The 23,521-nt window shown below is 38.4% G+C and overlaps 1 protein-coding gene across 2 annotated transcripts in view; it reads right to left on the minus strand.

Annotated features, from left to right (window-relative positions):
- The window catches only part of RORB (RAR related orphan receptor B), a 390,566-nt gene extending 367,694 nt beyond the window's left edge, over positions 1–22,872 (minus strand). Inside the window, exons 1-2 of one of the 2 annotated variants that reach the window (XM_058695687.1) lie at positions 22,717–22,872; positions 17,195–17,311 (exon numbers count right to left, since the gene is read on the minus strand). The gene's annotated coding sequence lies outside the window, so the exon portion shown is untranslated. Of the gene's footprint in view, positions 1–17,194; positions 17,312–22,447 lie in introns of both variants that reach the window. The other variant, XM_058695686.1, reaches the window with a different exon arrangement.
- Between the last annotated feature and the right edge of the window lie 649 nt (positions 22,873–23,521).

The raw sequence follows: 23,521 nt of genomic DNA on the forward strand, positions 1-23,521 counted from the left end.
ATTACACTGGATTTATAACTAACTTGGTTTAGGTGGTAGAACCTCCATAATAGAGAGGTATTTGCAACACACTTTGTAATTGGATCATAATCTTCCTCATTATTTAGATGCACAGTGACCAAACCAATGATGATAAATGCCCTATTATACTCCAGGCTTATCTGCCCAAATTTGTGTGAGAATGATAAATGAAAGCATATAGAGAGGGGGGACGTGATGGACCTGGAAATTACACCATGGGAACAATGGCTGAGGAAACTGGGGTATTCATCTTGGAACAGGACAGTAACATTTAAGGGTCAGAATAACTGTCTTGAGTAAATTAGGCTTTAATCTTGAAGGAGCCACTTAAGGACTCCTTTGAACTATATTGCTGGTATATCTCAGTAGAGGTAAATCAGTTGGGAGAGATACCTGCAACTCATTTTTGCTCGTAGATTCAACTTATGTTAAATATTTTTCCAGCATCCCTACTTTTAGAAACATGATGGTGGGGTGCCTGGGTGGCTCGGTCGGTTAAGCGTCTGACTCTTGATGTTGGTTCAGGTTATGATCTCACGATTCGTAGGTTCGAGCCCTGCACTGGGCTCTGTGCTCATGGCACAGAGTCCGCTTGGGATTTTCTCTCTCCCTTTCTCTCTGTCCCTCCCCTGTTCGCGATCTCTCTCTCTCCCAAAAGTGTACAAATAAACATTAAAAAATAAAAAGAAAACATGATGGCTATGGGTTTTATGTTCTCGTAGCAAAGGAATGTTTTTGTTCTCATGGCAGGGTGAACTTTGGGAAGTGTTCCCTCCTTTTCTATTTTTTGGAAGAGTCTGTGAAGAATTCATATTAATTCTTTAGGGTCTTTTTTGGAACTTACCACAGAAGCCATTTGGGACGGAGCTTTTCTTGGTGGCTTTTTAATTTAATTTAATTTAATTTTTTATTTTTGATTACTAATTCAGTGTCCTCTCTTTTGTTACAGGTTCATTCAGATTTCTTCTCAAGTGAATTTTAGTATTTTGGGTTTTTATTTGTCTGGAAAAAAAAGAGTTTTTCCATTTCATCTAAGTTATTTAATTCGTTGGCACACAATTGTTCATAGTATTCATTAATGATCCATTTAATTTCTATAAGGTCATACTAATGTCACCTCTTTTCTTTCTTTTCCACCTCTTCTATTTCTGATTCTAATGATATGAGTCTGTGCTCTATTCCTCTACTAACCTCCTTCTCCCCTCTCCTCCCGCCCCCCAACAATCTAACTAAAAGTTTATACATTTCGTTGATCTTTTCAAAGAACTAGTTTTTGGCCTTATTGTTTTTCTCAAATATTTCCTCTCTTCTATTTGATGAATTTTCATTTTAATCTTTATTATATCATTCCTTCTCTTGCTTTTGGTTTAGTTTACTCTTCTTTTTCCCATATTAGTTCATGTTACCGACTTGTGATCTTTCTTCTTTCTTACTATAGACATTTATAGCTATAGATTCATTCTAAGCACTGCATTAGCTGCATCTCATAACTTTGCATATGTTGTATTTTTCATTTTCATTCACTTCACAGTATTTTCTGACTTCCTTTTTGATTTATTCCTTGACCCCTTGGTTAATTATGTGTGTTGTTTAATTTCCGTGTATTTGTTAGTTTTCCAGGTATTGGCTTTTCATTTCATTCCTTTGTGGTCAGGTAATATACTTTGTATTTTTTTTTTTATCTTTTAAAATTCATTAAGGTTTGTTTTATGGCCTCACATATCTTAGAGAATGTTCCATATGCTCCTGAGAAAAATGCATACTCTGCTGTATTGGGTAGAGTGTTCTAGAAATGTCTGTTAACTTCAGTTGGTTTACAGTGTTGTTCAAGTCTTCTTTTTCCTTGTTGCTTTTTTTTCTCCAGTTCTATCTATTTTTGAAAGTGGAAACCATCCATTTTTGACTTAAGTTTCTAAATATTAATTATTAATCTTAATATTCTAATATTCCTTAGAATATTCCCAGCTCTATCATAACCTCATTGTTTTTTTTAATATATGAAATTTGTTGTCAAACTGGTTTCCATACAACACCCAGTGCTCGTCCCAAAAGATGCCCTCTTCAATGCCCATCACCTACCCATCCCTCCCTCCCACCCCCCCATCAACCCTCAGTTTGTTCTCAGTTTTTAAGAGTCTCTTATGCTTTGGCTCTCTCCCACTCTAACCTCATTTTTTTCCTTCCCCTCCCCCATGGGTTTCTGTTAAGTTTCTCAGGATCCACATAAGAGTGAAAACATAGGGTATCTGTCTTTCTCTGTATGGCTTATTTCACTGAGCATCACACTCTCCAGTTCCATCCACGTTGCTACAAAGGGCCATATTTCATTCTTTCTCATTGCCACGTAGTACTCCATTGTGTATATAAACCACAATTTCTTTATCCATTCATCAGTTGATGGACATTTAGGCTTTTTACACAATTTGGCTATTTTTGAGAGTGCTGCTATAAACATTGGGGTACAAGTGCCCCTATGCATCACTACTCCTGTATCCCTTGGGTAAATTCTTAGCAGTGCTATTGCTGGGTCATAGGGTAGGTCTATTTTTAATTTTTTGAGGAACCTCCACACTGTTTTCCAGAGTGGCTGCACCAATTTGCATTCCTACCAACAGTGCAAGAGGGTTCCCGTTTCTCCACATCCTCTCCAGCATCTATAGTGTCCTGATTTATTCATTTTGGCCACTCTGACTGGCGTGAGGTGATATCTGAGTGTGGTTTTGATTTGTATTTCCCCGATGAGGAGCGATGTTGAGCATCTTTTCATGTGCCTGTTGGCCATCTGGATGTCTTCTTTAGAAAAGTGTCTATTCATGTTTTCTGCCCATTTCTTCACTGGATTATTTGTTTTTTGGGTGTGGAGTTTGGTGAGCTCTTTATAGATTTTGGATACTAGCCCTTTGTCCGATATGTCATTTGCAAACATCTTTTCCCATTCCGTTGGTTGCCTTTTAGTTTTGTTGATTGTTTCCTTTGCTGTGCAGAAGCTTTTTATCTTCATGAGGTCCCAATAGTTCATTTTTGCTTTTAATTCCCTTGCCTTTGGGGATGTGGCAAGTAAGAAATTGCTGCGGATGATAACCTCATTGAGTTGTGATCACAGCGTGTCCTTACAGTTTCTCAAGGGTAATAAAATATTATTTAATTCAAAACTCTTGAACCTTAGTATTCCCATCTTTAAAATGTAATACCAATCTTTGTACTGTTTGTTTTGAATGGATAATGTTTCGATTGTACCTGAGAAAATACATAAAAACATTCTGTAATTACATAAGACTGCTACAATATTGATCCTCAACTGGGGGCAATTTTGCCCTCGTGTGGTATCTGGCAATGTCTGAAGACATTTTTGATCATCACAACTTGGGAAGTGATACAGACAGTGGGTAGAGGTCAGTGTTGGTGCTCAATATCTCACAAGGCACAGGAGAGCTCTCTGTCAACAGTTCCACTGTTAAGAAATCCTATGTTATACATGAGTGATCTAGCTTTTGCAGAATAAAGGCTAAGAAAAGATGTTAAGTGTTGCTTACAAAATCATGGATAGTGTGGATAAGGGGATGTTAACCTTGGTCTCAAGTCATTAATGCCTTGAAGAAGGATATATCCATGAGACACTCAAACAAGCAGCTGAAAAAATGTATATACTGAGTGGGTTTGACATTATATGTATAATGTTAATTAAACAAGTTACGTACACAAAATAAAAATTCCAGGTCCCCCATTTTTTCCCAGAATAACTAGGACCATAATAGTAAAGACACTGGGGAGAAAAAGAAGGCATGGGTTTAGATTTTCATCCTAAAGACATACGTAAAATTAGAAGTGAAAATTAAAAAAAGATTCATAAATACATTAAAGGAAACTATACGACCTATTTGTCTCTGCTCAAATCAGGGGATTCAGTTATGAAGAAGATGGGTATTTTCTCAATCTGAACAGTAGAGCTTCTCCAGTTCAAAGGGCAAATGGACATGTACCTGAAGCAAACACCATGGGGGAGATACTTGAAAAAGCTAACTTCTGCCATGTCATGTTACCAATCATACTTCCTAAAATTAACTACTGTTAACATTTCGTGTCTTTCTAGAAAAATTTGGTGTGGTTTTAAAAAACTACTAAATGCATTGTAAACCGTGGAAATGGGTTTATGTGAGTTCAGGGGAAGACACTGCTATTCTGCTTATTAATGGAAAGCTAGGATGATTTAGAAAAGACCTTTGACTTTTTTATTATGACACATTGAAAGGCAACTCTGATATACCTCATTATGTTTATCAGTTACAGTTCTATAAGAAGAATGTAGTTCTAAGCAAGTATGGCATTTGGTTGTCATTATTACTCTGATTTTTCCGGTATCTCTGAGTTTGCAATACCTTCAAATCTAATTCACTCCTACACCTTTATGTCCTGAGAGGACATAAACACAACCACAGGAAAATGGCAATTTCAATTACTAAACCATATCTCTGGTATATTCATTTCAGTCAAACTTCAAACTTAGCTAAGTCTTTCAGGAGCTTTAATGTTTTCAAAAGCTCCTTAGAAAATCTTTCAGGCAAAGGAGACTTAGAGTCACACATTCCAAAGCTGAGCAGTCAATGAGAATGCAGATAATAAGAACTTAGCAGACCATTAGCATGCAGCTGCTTCATTCCTTAGAGAATAATTTTTTGTACCAGTGGACCTCATTCTTGCTGGGCTGCATTTTACTGCAGAACACCTCAGGAACAGGCATCACTGGCAAGATTTTCAGTACAATGCACCATCCTTGGAACCTTTCAAACAGCTCGCCCTCCGTCTTGCATGTGATAAAGAACCATGAATTTCATGGGATTCTTTTTTTTTTTATGATGGGCCACTAATCACTCTTGATCCTATGATAAATTTAAATACTAACTAATCCACTTTGAATAGGGATTAAGCTTCAGTGTAGAAGGAAAGGATTCATTAGAATTCATTACATCAATTTGTAATTTGAATGATGCATCTTCTAAATAAGATACTGCTGTTTCTAGTGGTTGTTAACTGGGAGTCTAAATATCCTCATTATTAATTAATGGAAAGGGTGATAAAATCTGTAATAATTGAGGGAACGCTTGTGTGCCCCCCTCCTCCTTTAGCTTCTTGAATTGTCTAACAGTTATTATTTTTAAGACAAACAATGCCACGATAGAATAATCATCATGGCAGAAGGGAAAATATAACCAATTCAAATTTCTTATGTCAAGGATAATTTGATGTGCATGAAAAATGGAATACATATTGTAGACTTCCTTATTTGATGTATGCTTTATTCTTGTTGGACTCATTGTTGTCAAATTATTTTACAAATTTGGGAGAGAAATCAGATGGAATAATCATCTATCACTGTCATATTTTCCATATCTGGAATGAAAACATCCAGCATTACTGAGCTAAGGTTGAATAATAGCTTCCAAATCTGAGTAATATTTCATTCCAAGCAATTGTTACTAATAGTACAATGATTTAACTTTTGATCTTAGGATATTTAAGCCATGATATCTGAATGAATTAGACATTTCTCTTCTCCACTTAAAATATAAAGACTTGCAGGGGCACCTGGGTGACTCATAAGTGTCCAACTCCTTCTTTTGGCTCAGGTCATGATCTCATGGTTTGGGAGTTCAAGTCCCACACTGGTCTCTGCGCTGACAGCACTGAACCTGCTTGGGATTCTCTCCCTCTCTCTGCCCCTCCCCTGCTGGCTCTCTTTCTCCCAAAAATAAATAAATAAACATTAAAAAAAAAAAAGACTTTTGTAAGTAGGCAGTCCACTGAGAACCAAATAAAGAACATGAAATGTTCTGGGATCTTAGTGCCTATAAAAGTATTTCACTCAACTTGAAAAACTAAATCATGGCCTTCAATACAGTGAATTGTCTTAAATTTTAATTCTCTACTTATATAGGGTATCATGAAACTTGATGTTTAGTATTTTTATTCTGCTGACTTATTAAAAATGATTTTTGTTATCAAGCTTGATAGTGAAATGAATAGGAGTGTTCACACAGCACTTGGTGTATGTGAGGCACTGTTCTAGTGCTCTATGCAGTTAATTATTTAATAGTCCTCAAAATGGCCTTTTAATGCTGTTGCATTAGAAATCTCGGGGCACCTGGGTGGCTCAGTAGGTTAAGTGTTTGACTTGGGCTCAGGTCATGATCTCATGGCTCGTGGGTTCCAGCCCCGCGTCGGGCTCTGTGCTGAGGGCTCAGAGCCTGGAGCCTGCTTCAGATTCTGTGTCTCCCTCCGTCTCTGCAACTCCCCTGCTCACACTCTGTCTCTCTCTCTCAAAAAATAAATAAACATTCAAAAACAATTAAAAAAAAAAAGAAATCTCACTTCACAGGTGAGGAACATGAGACTCAGAGAGTTTAAACAACTCGTTCAAGGTCACATAGAATTAATAGTGGAACTGAGATTCAATCCTAGACGATGTGGCACCAGAGTCCCCGCCTGTCTTTATTCCACCATACTGCCTTGTTGATGAACTACATCTCAGTGACTGTGTTCTCCTGTTGATCCACTTCCTACACATTTGGGCATGCTTCTTGACTTCCATAATGGAATAATCTCCTAATCCCTCTTCAGCCCATGACTGAATTCTTTTTAATCTCGTGCCCTGAAAGGAACCCAACTCATTTTTATAATCCTAAAGCAGGTACTAGTGCAAAATGCCATCACTGCAGGCAGTTTCAGAAAATTTCTTCAACCCTTCTATTTATCATCTTAAGTATCTCTTCCCCGCTAGTTAGCTCCTGATAGATTTGGCTTCTTTGATGTTGTCCCCAGTTCCTCCACAGACCGTGGCTTTTACACTCATCTCTTCATTTTTTTTTTTTTTTTTTGCTCTTGATCTTATATTTTTTTCTTTCTCTTATCTTCCTCGGTTTATATATATTACATGAGATTATTACACATTATACATGACTTAATAGTTTATGCTATGGTAATGGATATACCCCGAAATTTCAGTGTCTTAACACAATAAAAGCCCTCCCCCTCTCTTTCAGCCTTACTCTCAAGAGTAGGTGGTATCCAAGACCTCCATGGTAGGAGAAGATGATGATGGAGACATGCTGACTCTTAACTACCTTAGCCCAAAAGTGGCATGTGTACTGGTCAAAACTGGTCTGTGGGCCCAACTTAACCGTAGTGAGTCTGGGAAACATAGGGGAGCACATGGAATATCTGGTGAGCTTTTACAATCTTTCCCACCATGTATTGGGGCGCCTAGGTGGCTCAGTCAGTTAGGCGTCCAACTTCGGCTCAGGTCATGAACTCGCAGTTCGTGAATTTGAGTCCCACACTGGGCTCTCTGCTATCAGTGCAGAGCCAGCTTTGGACCCTCTGTCCCCCTCTCTCTGCCCCTCCCTTGCTCACTCTTTCTCTCTCAAAAATAAATAAACATTTAAAAAAAGAAGACTTCAAAAATTTTTGATGTATAAATTATAAAACTGCCTTTTAATTTTATCCTGAGAATGAGTTTATGACCTGCTTATTTTCTCTTTTTACTATTGATACATAATGAAGGGGACCCTGCATCATCAAAAGCCTAGAATACCAAAATATTTTTCTAATTAAAAATTTTTTTTAATGTTTATTTATTTTTGAGAGAGACAGAGTGTGAGTCGGGGAGGGAAAGAGAGAGAGGGAGACACAGAATCTGAAGCAGGCTCCAAGCTCTGAGCTGTCAGCATAGAGCCTGAGGCGGGGCTTGAACTTTTGAACCAAGAGATCATGACTTGAGCTGAAGTCAGATGCTTAGCTGACTGAGCCACCGAGGTACCCCCCAAAATATTTTTTAATACTAATATTATAATGGTATTTTGCTATACTTGTAATGGACATTAGAGGACTCCAAGTCAAGTAATAAAGGCACCATTTAATTTTAGATTCATGGGATATAAACAAAGAAATTAATTAAAGAAAAACCTAATTAAACCAGTGTGTTGCAAATCCTCTCTCAATCTTTCTTGCCCTATCTTCCGTAAGCTTTATAAAGTGAAGTACGTGTACCAATGAAGATGTTTTCCGTAAGAACATATTACAGATTAGGACAACAAAACCATGTGATGATCGTGTTTTATTTTATAAGATTAGAGCAATATAATTTTTGTCATATTATTCTATCATATGCAGACTTAAGTATAAGCTATTAATGCGTTTTAAAAGTTTGTATCAAAATATTATTGTTAGAATTCAAGAGGGTAGCAAGATTATATTTTTGCCACTGATTATGCAAATAGACTCATAGGAAACAGCCTATGTAAAGTCAGGCATTCCATGGATTCACACTGACCTTCCTGCAAAAAATGTCAAGGGCTGAATACAAATACCTTCACTGCCCTGAAATTTGTCCCAGTCAAATCCTCTCTTTCAAACCCTGTACAATAGAAGCCTTGGGTCCCCACCAAGTCCTTGTTTACATATTTGAGCAGATTTTCTTTCCTTTCTTTCCCTTTTGAAAAATTGGCTCTGACTTTTGGCATCCGTGTTGCCCATCCCTGTGCAGAGGCTGGTCATCCTTCCGCTCGGAAAACAGTGAGGATTATAGTTTGTACAGAAAATGCCAGACATACCGCTAAATTCTCAAGCATAAGATGACTATGGATCTTCTTCCTTAACTATATCACAGGGCTAATTCTCCCTCATCAGATAGGAAAATCTTTTCGACTAAGCGTTAGCAATTTCTGGATACTTACTTAGATTGATTAATATCTGAAAGACTGACTGTAGGGAAAACCACCATAATCAAGAGCAGAAATTGCAAACTGATGGCAGGTAGGTAGGCTCCGATAGGCTAGAAGTTGTGTTTTGGCCACATCCCAATGCTGGGTTTTGCCTTTATTAATTGCCTACATCAAAAACAAAACAGAAAATGGGTGCCTGGATAGTTCAGTTGGTAGATCATGCTACTCTTGATCTTGGGATTCTGAGTTCAAGCCCTGCTTTGGGTATGGAACTCAAAACCACCACTACCGGGGCACCTGGGTGGCTCAGTCGGTTAAGCATCCGACTTCGGCTCAGGTCATGATTTCGCGGTCTGTGAGTTTGAGCCCCGCGTCGGGTTCTGTGCTGACAGCTCGGAGACTGGAGCCTGCTTCTGATTCTGTGTCTCCCTCTCTCTCTGCCCCCCCCCCCCGCTCCCCCCGCCCCTCTCCCCCCCCCCCCCCCCGCTCATGCTCTCTCTCTGTCTCAAAAATAAATAAAACATTTAAAAAAAAAAACAAAAGAAAACAAAAACCACCACAAAAACAGCAACAACAACAAACCAAGCCAGGATATTTTATGTAAAAGGTCCAGATGTAAGTGTCTCTTCAGAAATCAGAAGCTCCTCCAACACTGGACCTACATTGCCTTCATTCAGCTCTAAGTGCCCAGGGTCTGCACATGAGGCACGTGTTCATCTCTGAGAGACAGCCATATTCCCATCTCTCAGTTGTCTTGTCAGACCTGCTTCTCTCTTTGGCATGAGGGACCTGCCTCTGTAGCACTGGGATTTGTGATCCTCTAACCCAAGTTATTCTTGTTCTAAGTGTGGTCTTAGAACCATTATATCAGAGTCACCTGGTATGCTCACTAAGCTTGAAGATTTGTGGGCCTCAAATTTTTGGGCTTTTACTGAATCTGAATCTTTGTTATGGTGGGAAATCTACATGTTAACAAGTTCTCCAGAGGCACCTAAGATAATGCAAAATTTGCAAACTGCTCACAGAGTTCACTGGGTATTTTCTAGAGGTAGATATGTGAGTCATTTGGTGATTTCCCTTACAAACTGCAAGGCCCAGATCCCTGACCCAATACCTGTCTCTTCCCATCTGCACTGTTTGAATTTCTAAACTCAGAAAAAAGATCGTTTCTCTAAATATAGTATTTAAACCAAGAAGATATTAAACATACTTTCCCCCTAAGTGTTCTCTGTTGGTATAGAAGACACATGAATTTGCTGAATTATTGGACAAAACAGGATCTAGAAAAGGTGGAGTTGCTGAGCATTTCCCTGTGCATTCCTGGAACTCCTTTCATTTCTCTCTCTCTCTCTCTCTCTCTCTCTCTCTCTCTCTCTTTTCCTAATCAGACTGTATTTGCATGGTATCTTTCCCTACTGGGAAATTAGTGTGCTTACCTGTCTTATAATTTTAGAGCAAGTCTAGATTAGCTAACTGCTAAGTTTCTTGGAAGTTACAGGAGTCCTGTATCTTTGGTTATTTTGTTATTTTTCCTTCATCTAACAAGATTACATGCTAGAAAAAACTTTGCTTCCCACGTGGAACTGGACTTTTTAAAAACTAGATACTGAAGGTTATGTAATTTATCACGTTTCTTGTTTCACCTGGGTGATCAAGAATTTCAAAACCCAATTTAAATCAAATGTAGGAACTGTAGAGATCTCTATGGCTGGAGTATTTGCATTTTAGTTTCAAGGTTTGGGATCATTTCTTGTGATATTGTTGAGCTTGATTCTGAAAATTATTTTTCATGTATTATGATTAAGTATACTAAGGTCAATTCAAAAGACTTTGAATTAAACTGGGTGTCCAAATACTAAAACAAAACAAAAAAAAAACCCCACAAAAACCCAACACACACATACACACACACACACATGCACAATAAAACAAAACAAAAATAACAAAAACAGAACACTAACCTAAGAAGCCTGATTTTCTTCCAATAAATATAAGTTTATAGACTAAGGTACACCATTATAACTAGTTTTAACTCATTCTTTTTTTTTTTTTGAATGGCAACTGATCACCATTTCAAATAAATACATTTTTAAAACAGAAGTTCAATTTAAATACGTAACATACAGTATGTTGATAAATGCACTTATTCATTTAACACATAGCCATTATCAGGAAACAAAAAACAAAATATTTCCATCATCCCATAAAGCTCCTTCATGATCTTTCCCAGTTAATCTCCAGCCCCTAGAAACAATCACTGTTTTAATTCTGTTAAAAGAAAAAAAATTCAACTGAGTGAATTCTAAAGATCTTATTGGCTTACTCAATGATTCATGAATCAGACAGCATTCATCTAGCAGATAGAAGAAAGCTCAGAGGAGCCATATATAATGAAAGACTTTTGCCGGCAGAAAGGAGCAGGAAGAAGGAAGTTGTATTAGACAAAAAAACAAAAAACAAACAAAAAAACCCACAACAGGTTGGCTACACAAGGTCACTTTCCTTTAGGAGATAGTAGAAGTCTATCGGGCACATAACCTCAGTAGCACTGATCAGGCAATTCCCGATGGACTTTTTAAAGATTCCATATCAGTTTGGTGACATGAGCTTAGCATAAACAGTTTCATTTTGGAGCTGTTGTCTTGTTTTTAACAATTTCCTCCCTTTTGATCAGATTCTCAGCTTAACTGAGAGAGGAGATAAAAATTTAAGGCATTAGTGCTACCCCCAGTGACTGCTCTGGAGTTCTCACACAGTTGTTTGTTTTCCTGATTCTCTGTGTGATATTCACAGGTCATGATGTATTTTCAACTTAATTTCTTTATGGCATTCACAGGTCATAACATTGGGTTCCCATTTGGATCGATTTTTTTGATGTTCTAGTCTTAGGGACACCAATTGCTTGGTGATTAGCAGCTTCAAGCACGCACTTAAAGCTTTTAAGAGAATAAAGAACATCAAGGAGATTACTATGATTATTATAATGAACAGGATAATTCCCAATATCTAGAGTGCCCTTCAGAGACATGATGCCCAAGACCCAAACCAATCAGAATCAGTAAGTCAGAGAAAGACCACATTGAAAGAGTTACTTTCTTAAGCCAACTGGCTTGTTCAATGATCTTATGTATCTGAGTCTCAGTGTCCCCAGAGGTGTCCATATGAGTGCAGCAAATGGTGTTGGCCATAGCACAAGCACCTCCTTGTTCTGCTAAAAGACAACCAATGGCTATGCTATAATCAAGAACAATTTTGGCCAGAGTCTAGGTATTTTTCCTTCAGCAGAAGATTCTACAATACTTTCAAGAGTTGCAGATAGAGGGGTGCCTAGGTGGCTCAGTCAGTCAAAGTCCGACTTTGACTTAGGTCATGATCTTACAGTTCCTGGGTTTGAGCCCCACGTCAGACTCTGCTAACAGCCCCACGTCAGACTCTGCTAAAGTCCGACTTTGACTTAGGTCATGATCTTACAGTTCCTGGGTTTGAGCCCCACGTCAGACTCTGCTAACAGTCTCTCTCTCTCAAAAATAAATAAACATTAAGAAAATTAAAAAAAAAAAAAGTTACAGAGAGGTTACTGGTCACAGCCTCATTTGACAGGGGTGTGGGGATCTGCCAGGGAAAACAAAGTTTGAATCCTAAATGTCTCCTGGTAGTTCCTGTTTGAGACTGTGGCTTGGGACTAGAAAGTTGATAGCCATGGAGGCCAGTGAAATGGAATGGTCTGTAGACCACACAGGTGGTTTGATTCTGGTTAACCTTACGTTGTGTCCCTTTCTTTGCATAGAGCCTGCCTGCAAGTTTCTCTGGGTAACCAGAGACAGGGCAATGGACCCAGAGAACTAGGGAACCTGACACAATAGAGAGGGAGCTGAGTGTGTGCTACAGAGACTGAAATGTTCAAAATCAGGGGGAAGTTTGTGACAGTCAGAACTACAGTCACCAGAACCATAGCAAATCCAACAATCATTTAGAGCCTGGATCACTCCTGTTTGCACTGTCTTGAGATACATTTTCATTACGTTTCCAGGCCAGAGCAAGGAAAAAAGGGAAACAAAAGATCATAAAGACATTCATGGTATACAAATTGGGGAAAGGATAATCAAAGAGGGAAGAAGAGGAGCACCTGTGTAGCTCAGTCAGTTGAGCATCTGACTCTCGATTTTGGCTCAGGTCATAATCTCACACATGGGTTCAAGCCCCGTGTCGAGCTCTGCACCATCAGCTGCTTGGGATTCTCTCTCTTCCTCAGTCTCTCTTCCACCCTCCCCATCTCTCAAAATACATACATACATACATACATACATACATACATACAAACAAACATGAAAGAAGGAATCAAAAGAAATGTTCTTGATCCAATGTCTTGGCAGGAACCAGTCTACCCTGATGTTGGATAGTTCCCTTACTAGTCAATATGATTTGAGGTCTCCAGATTCTTTCACAGAACTAGATGCAGGTGGAGTCTTCTTTAGTTGTAAAATATACACCCAAGGTTTGGCACCTTGTAGTTTGGCAGGGGGGTCAGTGGTCAAGTATCACTTGGTAAGGTCCTTTCCACAAATCTCACTGTTGCAAAGCCATTAGAGAAAAACGATAACTATTTATAAATGACAAAAGACTTATGCCCATGGTTAAATATCCTGGGAATTTACTATAATGAAATTGACAAGGAAATTTGGTTATTTCTGTGACATACAACATTTTAAAAAAATGTTTATTTATTTTTGAGAGGGAGTGACAGAGAGACTGCAAGTGGCGGAGGGGCAGAGAGAAGGGGAGACACAGAACCCGAAGCAGGCTCCAGGGTCGGAGCTGTCAGCACAGAGCCAGACGCGGGGCTCGAACTCATGAACTGCGAGATCATGACCTGAGCCGAAGTCAGACCCTTAATTGACTGAGCCACTCAGGTGCCCCGACATTTTTTTTATAAATGTTTTTATTTATTTTTGAGACAGAGAGAGAGAGAGAGAGAGCATGCGTGAGTGGGGAGGGGCAGTGGGAGAAGGGGACAGAGGATCTGAAGCTGGCTCCTCGATGACAGCAAAGAACCTGATGGAGTGCTTGAACTCACTAACAGTAAGATTGTGACCTGAGCTGAAACCAAGAGTTGGATGCTTAACCAACTGAGCCACCCAGGCTCCCCTGTGACATACAACATTTTAAGGTCATAACTAAAATTATGACTTGTAACATTATGCCAGGACATTTCAGGTTTATGGGAATTGTATATAATTTCTGGGACATTTATATTAAGTGTTTTGAGGATCTTTTTGCACGACCCTTTGGGAAATCTCAAAGTTACTTTGAGGTAAAAAAAAAACTCTATATAGAATTTGATTTGGGGAAGTCGTCAAAACATCCTAAGGTCTGAACGTTTGAATAAATAGGATCATAGATCATTATGAAAAAAAAACTTAATTATCTATTTGATCAAAGTGACAACAGAAGATATTAAAGTCAAATACAAAAAATTACATCATTGTGAGCAAAACTTAACTCTCTCAATATTGAGAAGACTGGGTTTTCTTAAGTAATCAAAGACCTGATAAAGACAATGTGAAACACAGTAAATTATTTTGCTAAAACACAAAATCTTTGCTATCTCGGTGAATTACCCACAAGGTAAAGAAGCTTTTATAATGTCTTATCTAAAGCAGACCAAAAGTCTAAGAAAATTTTGTCCTTTTAGTAGACACAAAGCCAAATTCTAATTTTGCATCAGTGTCCTTTTGATATTAAAACTCATTAAAACAATGGCAACAACAAAAAACAAATTTAAATCCATTCGAATTTTAGCCAGTTTGACTACACATAAAATTCCCTTCCCCAGGTTGCTTTTCCATAAACCTTTACAACTTTTTTATATCCATTCGGATTGGGTCCCTTTTTTTTTTTTAATTCTGGAACAACCAGTAATTTTATTCTCCATTACACAGCTGTTTCCTTTCACCCTTATTATTTCTAAGCAGTTTTAATTATATGTATCAATTAGAATTCTTAACCCTTCGAATCCTTAATTCCAAGAGAAAAGTAAGAAGTAAGCAATTGTGGACTGTCTTTTACACTATCATTCTGTGGACTGACAAACTTATTTCATAATTTCTAGAAGTATATTCTTCTTCATAGTAAAGTTTTCAATGTGACACAAGATATGTTTTAATAGACCCAAATATCTTTACTTCCTCTGTAAATGGAAGCCACAGTAGGTAAATCTATGTTCAGTAATTAATGTTTCAGTCAGTGTTTTATATTATTTGGAAACGATCTAGACATTCAATGAATATCCATTATTTAACTTATCGCAGCGTAACTTTAAGATTCTGGGTTGCCAACAATTTTGGAAGCTATTTAAGTAGATACACCATAAAACATAACCATTGCTGAAAAGTTCACCTAAAAACTGTTATCTCACTTGTATCTATCTAAATTGCTTATTTTTAAATATTCAGATTGTGCATGAAAATTTCACAAAAAAGGTAGGCATATACTAAGGGATATACTAAGTTATTCTTCTTGCTGACAAATTTTGTAACAGGGATAATACAAACTTATTAAACCCAAGTAAATTAAAAGTCGTAGTTTTACAATATATCTAATGCTGACAACTGTGAAGACATACCTATTTTAATTAAGTCAATAAACTGAAACTAGCATTTATTTACCAAAGATTACCCCAGATCACATGAACCTGAAAACCATCTGGGTCAATTTCATTACTCTGAGAGTCTGAAAATACTTAATTTGCTAAGTGCTTATTTTTCCTTTAGCCAACTAAACAGAGCTCCTTTATAATTTGATTTTGACGATACCATCCAGAGGTAGAAAAATATCACATATCTATAATGTACATACATAACAGATGTGTCTATACAGATAGACACAAACAGAGATTTATAACTTTTGTTTTTAAAGTTTTAGCCATGTGTCAGGTATAATAATACAAAACTCAATAGTTTATAAATGATACTTAAATCCAAATTGTGTTTCTGGCAGTTGGAATAAGTTAAAGTTATCTGTTCAGATGGCTAAAGCTTTTTGTTAATATTTGTTTTTTTTTAAATTTTTTTTAACGTTTATTTATCTTTGAGACAGAGAGAGACAGAGCATGAATGGGGGAGGGTCAGAGAGAGAGGGAGACACAGAATTCGAAACAGGCTCCAGGCTCTGAGCTGTCAGCACAGAGCCCAACGTGGGGCGCGAACTCACGGACCACGAGATCATGACCTGAGCTGAAGTTGGAGGCTTAACCGACTGAGTCACCCAGGCGCCCCATCTTTTTGTTAATATTTGTGACAAGACATTTAACATTTTTCATTTATTTATTTTCCAAAACATGCCCCCCTGCTTTTTTTTTTTTTTTTTTTTTTTTTGCCCTCTGATAAGAATTACCTCCTTGAAGTTTGCACTTCAAAGACGATGGCCTAGATGAGAGTTCCTGGACAGAAGTGGTTAGAATATTTACATCTCAAGGTCTTAGTGAAAGAATGCAAGTTCTTCCAAGAGGGAATTCCATTTTCCAAGACCAGAGTTTTAAAATACTCACAAGACTTTTGAGACAAATAGGGGACGTTTGGGGATTGGTAAAAGGGATAGGTGGACTTTGAACTGCTTCTGGAGCTGTATTTTTGGTCTCGTAAAGACTCAATTTATAAGATGTGGACCGTTGTTCTTAAGTCCTCAAGGATTGGGTTGCAACTTAAATGGCACCATAGGCTGATCCATTCATCCAACTACATTACCCTCAGTTTGCTTCTTTATATCTGGCAGAAGATCTTCAACAAAAATGGAAATCAAAAGATTCCTATATTATAGATTTAGAGCTGTTTGTCTTAGGAATATTTTTTTTCTCCCTTTGGGTATATACTTCCATGTTGCTTAGGAGTAAAGGCCCAAAAAATAGTTCCTATGAGGCTCTAAATATCAGCTTCCAATTTGCCCAACTTCTGGTCATAGAGATACTAAAGAAAATCCTTTCAAGTATCTTGTCAGGTTCATCCAGAACAAACAGCAAATATTTATGGCAGTATTGAACAACTCCTAGGACTCAAGAAGCTTCTCCAATGACAGGAGACTAAGGATACTATTCTCCTGAGATCCAGAGCCACTCCCAAAGATAGCCCAAAGGAAAAAAGATAATTTTCTTGAAAATGCAACAGTTGGTAGGATCCTAGCTCTAAATGGTATAACAACACACATTTCTCTCCAGCCATATTTTTTGTGTCCCTGATCTGATGGTCGTCAAGCCAAATTCCCAGGGTTCCGGGTGGAACTGTTTGCCAGCTCGAGCTGACCTGCTAGGTCTTGGACTGGAATCTGGACTAATTTAGGATTAAGGGCTAGTGATCTGTTAAAGTCTTTTGTTAGTCTAGGTTGACCCGTTAACCCTGGACTCGAAAGCCAATTTGATCAGAAGCTCAATGTAAAGAGAGCAGAGCTCAGATGCGAGAACTTACCCACAGCCCTCAGAAACTGGAAGAAAACTCAAGGGGTCTGCAGGTAATGATGTCTGTGTTTCTCCTTGTCCCTGAAGCTGTCAGATGTCTTCTTCAAGTCCCATCACTGCCATGAGACTGTTAAAGAAACAGAATTCAAGTAGATTTGAGTAAATGTTAAAGATCTCCTTGGCTTTATTCCATGATTCAAGAATTGGGCAGCATCCAATCTAGCACATAGAAAGGAGCTCTGAGGGCCGTGTGTGGGTGGCTCAGTTGGTTAAGCGTCTGACTCCTGATTTCAGCTCAGGTCATGATTGCTTGGTTCATGAGATTAAGCCCCACATCAGGCTCCCTGCTGATAGCACGGAGCTGCTTGAGATTCTCTCTCTCTCTTCCCTCTTCCCCTGTCCCACTTGTGCTCTCTCCCTCTCGAAATAAACATTTAAAAAAAAAAAAAGGAGCTCTGGGGAGCTGTACAAAATGAAAGACTTGCCGGCAGAAAGAAGTGGAACAAGGAAGTAATACTAGGCAAAAAAGCAGGTTAGTTACTGTGAGGTCACTTTCCTTTAGAAGATGGTAGGAGTATCTCAGACAGATTATCCATCTATAGCTGACCAGGCAATTCCTGATTGATGGTTTAAGTTTCCATTCCTTTGACACCTTGAACTCCGACTCTACCCTCCAGAATTGTGAGAAAATAAATTTGTTTTTTAAGTCAAGTCAGTCTCAGTTTGGTGATATGGGGCTTAGTATAAACAACTCCCTTTTTGGCCTGTTCTTCTGGTTTTTCACATTCTTATCATAGCTTAATTTCACCTATTGTAACTCTTCATATAGGTGAAATCATAAAGTATGCACTGTTTTACAAAAGGCTTTTTCTTTTCACTTTTTTTTGGTGCATAGACATATTCTGATAATCTAGGCTTACTGTATCAGTTTTGGTAAATTGATTTTTCAAAAAAATTCTATTTCATAAAAATTGCTAAATTTATTAGCATAAAGTATTCATGATATAACCTTTTAAAGGCCTATAAAATCTATAGTTACAACCCTTCATTCAATCCTGGTATAGGAAATCTGTGCTTTTTTTTCTCTTTTCCTTGATGAATATTATGAAGGTTTATATCAATTTTATTAGCCCTATTAAGGAATCAATTGTTGACCACATTGATTTTCAATATTATTTGTTTGTTACTTAATGGACTCCTGTTTTATTTTTAATTACAGGTATTTCCCTCTAACGATGCTTTAGCTACACTAGATGCTTCAGCCGCATCAATTGTATTATTCTCATAGCTTTTGTCTTTATCATAGCTATTTTCCTGGATTTCCTGATCAAATATTTCATTCTCTGGCTTTAATTGTAGCATTGATATTTAAAACACATAATGTGGTGATGCTTTCAAGAAACAGGCAAATAGCTCTTTTAAAATCATCTGAAACACTTCTTGCATTTTTCTGATAAAGATTTCTTTGCAAGAAAATGATCACATTTTTTCCCCACCGAATTAAAAAGAAAATTGTGCATTTGAAAATAACAAGTCACTAAGTTACATGCAAACTTTTTGAACCATGAATCTTTTTGAACTCGTGAATCTTGAGATTAAGACCTGAGCTGAAGTCAGATGCTTAACTGACTGAGCCACCCAGGTGCCCCAAATGTAAGGCACTTTTTGTTTTCAAACTTTATCTTCAATTATTTCATAGTTATTGTTCAACATCTTGTGATTCACTGCTCCTTTGTAGAATAAACAAGAACATGTTTAATGCAGGCAAAGTAATTTCTTATACTATTTGAGAACTCCTCACTAAAGGTATTAACTACTCTTTTCCACCTCTCTGGATTTTAGAGCTTATCTGTTTGAACATTTAAATGTAAATCTCTCAAGAGAAGCAACCAGTCACTATTTAGTGAGTACCAATAGAATCAAGGCCAGTAAAAAAGAATATGTCCTTGCATATCAATGAGGTGATCCAAGTTCTCAAATTTCTCCCTTTTCTCTACCTTCTCCTTCTCTTCTATTCTCTCCTCCTCCTTCCCCTTCTCTTCTTCCTCTTCCTTCAACTAAATTCCTATTTCTTACATGGAAAAGAGTGCACTTTCCCGCAGAGAATATACATATGAAAAAAAGGCACACAGAAGTTTTCATTTTTGCATAATTGAATTGGGACAAGGATAGAAAGCAATGTTAATGTCAATGCTGTTGCTTTAGTAACACATAGTATTCCTATGCAGATCCTGTCACAAGGACCAGGAAAAATGGATACTATGTGGCAGTTATGCAGTTACCACTCCAGATGCCGGAAGTTGAACCAAGTGCATTCGAGAGAGAAAGAAAGGGAATTCTGTTCATTCAAACCAAAGTGGAGTAAAACCTGGAAGAAGTCATTGGAGGTATGTTAAAAGAAAGAAAGAAAGAAAGAAAGAAAGAAAGAAAGAAAGAAAGAAAGAAAGAAAGAAAGAAAAGAAAAAGAAAAAGTTAATATAAGAAAAACAATGAGAACACATCTGAGGGAAGAAATTTGAGAGGAGGAAATATTAATAGTTAACAAACAAGAAAAGATGCTTACCTACAAAAGATGTAAGGATAATGAATATTTAAATCATATATCATTCCATACCCATCAGATTAGCAAAAAGTAAAATGCCTAAAAGTAAAGCATTGATGAGAACGTGGAATTTCATACACTATTGGTGGGAGTGTAAAACAATACAATTCCTTTGTAAAGCAATTTTGCTGCATTTATTATGCTGGATACTTCCTGGTTATCCCTCCAGATCCAATGTCTTTCTTTGCTCAGCATTTTGCCCTAGGAGGTGGACCTTATATTAACAGTCTCCCAGGTTCTTTGGCTTCCTGATGGGTTCAGTGGAAGGGAAGTGAGTTCATGGTATTTATTTTGTTGCTCTTCTCACGTGTTTTTGTTGCATTCTATCTCTTATACCAAAGATCCTGTCATAGAACTCTCCATGGAGTTACATTTTCTTGATCCTTCTCACTGCTTCCTCCCTTTGCTATTTAAGCCTTAAGAGTAGTATCTGCTCTTGCTAATCCCAGAGTATTGCACTATTTCCTATGTCCCTAAACTCTAAAAATGCATATTAAATAGTTTTTTTTTTTTTTTTTTTTTACATTCCCCGGAAAGTGTCCACTTTGAATGTGTCATCTGATTTTTGCTAGGATCCCAAAGGATACCTCTGGTGAAGTTTAATAAGTATATACTTATGATACAGCAATAACAATTATTAGGTGTATATATATATATATATATATATATATATATATATATATATATATCTCCTTGAGATACTCCTGTGCATTAGCCCAATGTTATACATGAATATTTATTGAAACATTGTTTGTATCAAAAAAGCAATCTAAGTGTCTAAAAACAGAAAAATAGATGAATACTTTTAAGTATAATAATACAATGTAGCATTACTCAGCAGTGAAAAGGGAAAAAAGTATAGTAACAATGTACTAACATGGATAAAACTGAAAAGTATAATTTCGAGTAGGTAAAGTTAAGTTTGAGAAGTATATGGACAGAAAGAAGCCAGGTATATAAAAACTAATACCTATACAATGACATTTTTTGTTTAACAACTATACATATACTTCCTTAAATATACATACAAATAAAAACATAGGAATATAATAGGAATAAAAGTATACATCAGTATGATAAACTAAAATTAAGGGCAGTGATTATCTCTAGGAAAGAATGGGATTGTTTAGAGATGCATAGAGGTCAGTTCAGTTGAAGCTTTATGTTTTATTTTTTGAGACGGTAGAGGATGCTTGAGTTACTTGACTTGACCTGTTTTTCCCTGCTTTTGCCCCCACAGACAATGTTATTACAGTTTTCTAAAATCCTGCTTAATTACCTAAGGAAAAGGCCACCTGGTGATATTCTATATACCCTTTTGTAACATCTGTGCAGTTTTGGTTAGAGTGGAAATCCTTCATCTTTCAGCTATTTGTTCTGGACGTTAAACTTGGGAAGAACAAGTACGGATTTAAGTCAGAGCCCTGCTGCCAACTTCTTGCTTGAATACAGCTGGGGACATTTTTACTGTTGCATGAGACATGATACCAAGAGACTGTTAAGGGCACTCCATGAGGACAAATGTCTCCACTGCTCTCATCTTTCAGGATAGTGCCCTGGCATTCATTATAGGATTATTATGGACATGGCAGAGGGATCTGAAAAAAAACCCAAAACTTTGCAATATGAAGAAGGGATGTAAATTCTACATAAACTTCATCCAAATGGACTCTTTAATTTATCATGTGCTATCTCCCAAGACACAGATTGGTTGCATGAGATCCTTAAGAACTTTTTTTTAACCTTTTTTTTTTTTTTTTTTTTTTTTTAAGAGAACAAGAGGGCACTAGTGAGGGAGGGGAAGAGAAAGAGATAGAGATAGAGAGAGAGAGAGAAAATCCCATAAGGGGCAGAGAAGAGAAAGAAGGAGAGAGAGGAAAGAAGGGCTCACCTGAAGCTGGGCTCCTGTTCACCAGAAGCTGGGCTCAAGCTCACCCAAGGCAGGGCTTGAGCTCACCCAGTGGATGTGGGACTTGATCTCCTGAACCATGAGATCATGACCTGAGCTGAAGTCAGATGTTTAACAACTGAGCCACCTAGGTGCTCCAATCATTTTTTTTTTTTTTAATTATGTTAAAAGAGACGCCAGGAAGGGATGAAGTATCTGTATGGTATTAGCGTATTACATCACATAGTAAAATGTTTATTCTTTTTGGTAGCATTGGAATATATACGTATCTTGCCTGAGTTTGAGTCTGTACTCTGCAGGAAGGTAGAAGGCATATTCAGGGGCAGTGAGTGGTACAAATGAAGTAAAAGATGATTAAAAAATATTTGTTATAGTTGATACCAGTTTATGAAGGATCTTAATTAAGTAAGCTACCAAGACCTTTAAGTAAGTTGCTGACCTTCTCTGTGCCTCAATTCCCTCATTTGTGAAATGGAAAAAAATAACACCAACATCACAGAGTTGCTGTTAGGGTTATATACGGATTTAGATGAAACTCTAGACACGCAACCAGCATGTAACTCAGAAACTGCACTCCTAGGCATTTATCCTAGAGAAATGGCAGCTTAGGTTCACTAAAACCTAGACACAAATGCTCATAGAAACGTTATCCATAATAGCCCCAAAGTAAAACAATCTTGTTATTATTCTGGTATGGGCGAGGCCAACAGATCAGGAGGTGGCTGCCACTGAAAAGAGAGTTTGTTACTCACACTTCCCAAGAAGAGGAGGCATACACTGCCTTGCCATAGTGCCTTTGCAGGTGCATCATCAGGTCATATTGGGAGGGAGGCCCCCTGCACCCAGGAGGATATTCAGGTGGTTAGACCGTCCACGGCCCCCAGGGCGGCTGAACAGGCACGTACTGCGCACGCGTGTTCCCAGGGTTCCGAGCCCGGATCTCCAACAGTTCAAAGGTTGTGAGAGACAAAACTGGTGAGGCTGTTGTGGACCCAAGGATCTAACTAATTCCAAGCCATACCCTCACCAATGCAGCCTGTTCACCCCGAAGGTAGATCTGGGGAGAGCTTGAACATCTAGCCTCCTCCGCTAGGTAGGGCGGAGCTGCTGTCGGGAATCCTCCAGGAGAGACGCGTGGGAGGCACGGTTGATCCAGGCGGTGGCGCAGCCTCGAGCCTCGAGCCCGAGAGTGCATTGCGCATGCGGTTCCGCTTAGTGTTCTGGAACCAGGGGGCTTATGGACCAGCGGGGACCCGTACTTGGCCAGGACCCGGGTCGGAAGTGCCCTGGTCACGGTTGCCTGCTGTTGGGTGAAGTCAGGCGTCTGCTGCTTTCTAAACCCGCACTGCGCAGAGGCTTCTAATGCGCGTGAAGCCGCTTCTTGCCGGAACTCGGAGGCTTTGCTTGTTGGGACCTGTTGTCTTGGCTTGAGAGACAGTGGGAGCCTGCATTCCTGTGGAAGGCCAGATCAGCAGCATGACCAAATGGGGACTGCCTGTCGCCGCTTGTGCACAGCAGGATGGCATCGTATTTCTGCGGGTGGGAGCCCTCCGACAGGAAGATAATCCAGGTGGTTTGGCCGGGCCATGGATCCAAAGGCCTGGAGGGCCCAAGCTGACCGAGGCCTGCTGAATGGGTGAGTACTTTGTATGTGTGTGCTGTGCTGTTGAGGGTAGCCAGCGAGGTGGGACAGTTCAAAGGTCATGAGAAGCAGGATCTCTGACTCAGGCTCCCCTGGGTTTGTCATGAAGCAAAGTGCATGGGAGGAAAATGAGCAAGGCTTTGTTGTGGTTCTTGCAGGAAGCAACAAGAAAGTCAGTGCAAAC

This window comes from Neofelis nebulosa, chromosome 12 (genome assembly GCF_028018385.1).
Source record: "Neofelis nebulosa isolate mNeoNeb1 chromosome 12, mNeoNeb1.pri, whole genome shotgun sequence".
NCBI classification, from domain to species: domain Eukaryota; kingdom Metazoa; phylum Chordata; class Mammalia; order Carnivora; family Felidae; genus Neofelis; species Neofelis nebulosa.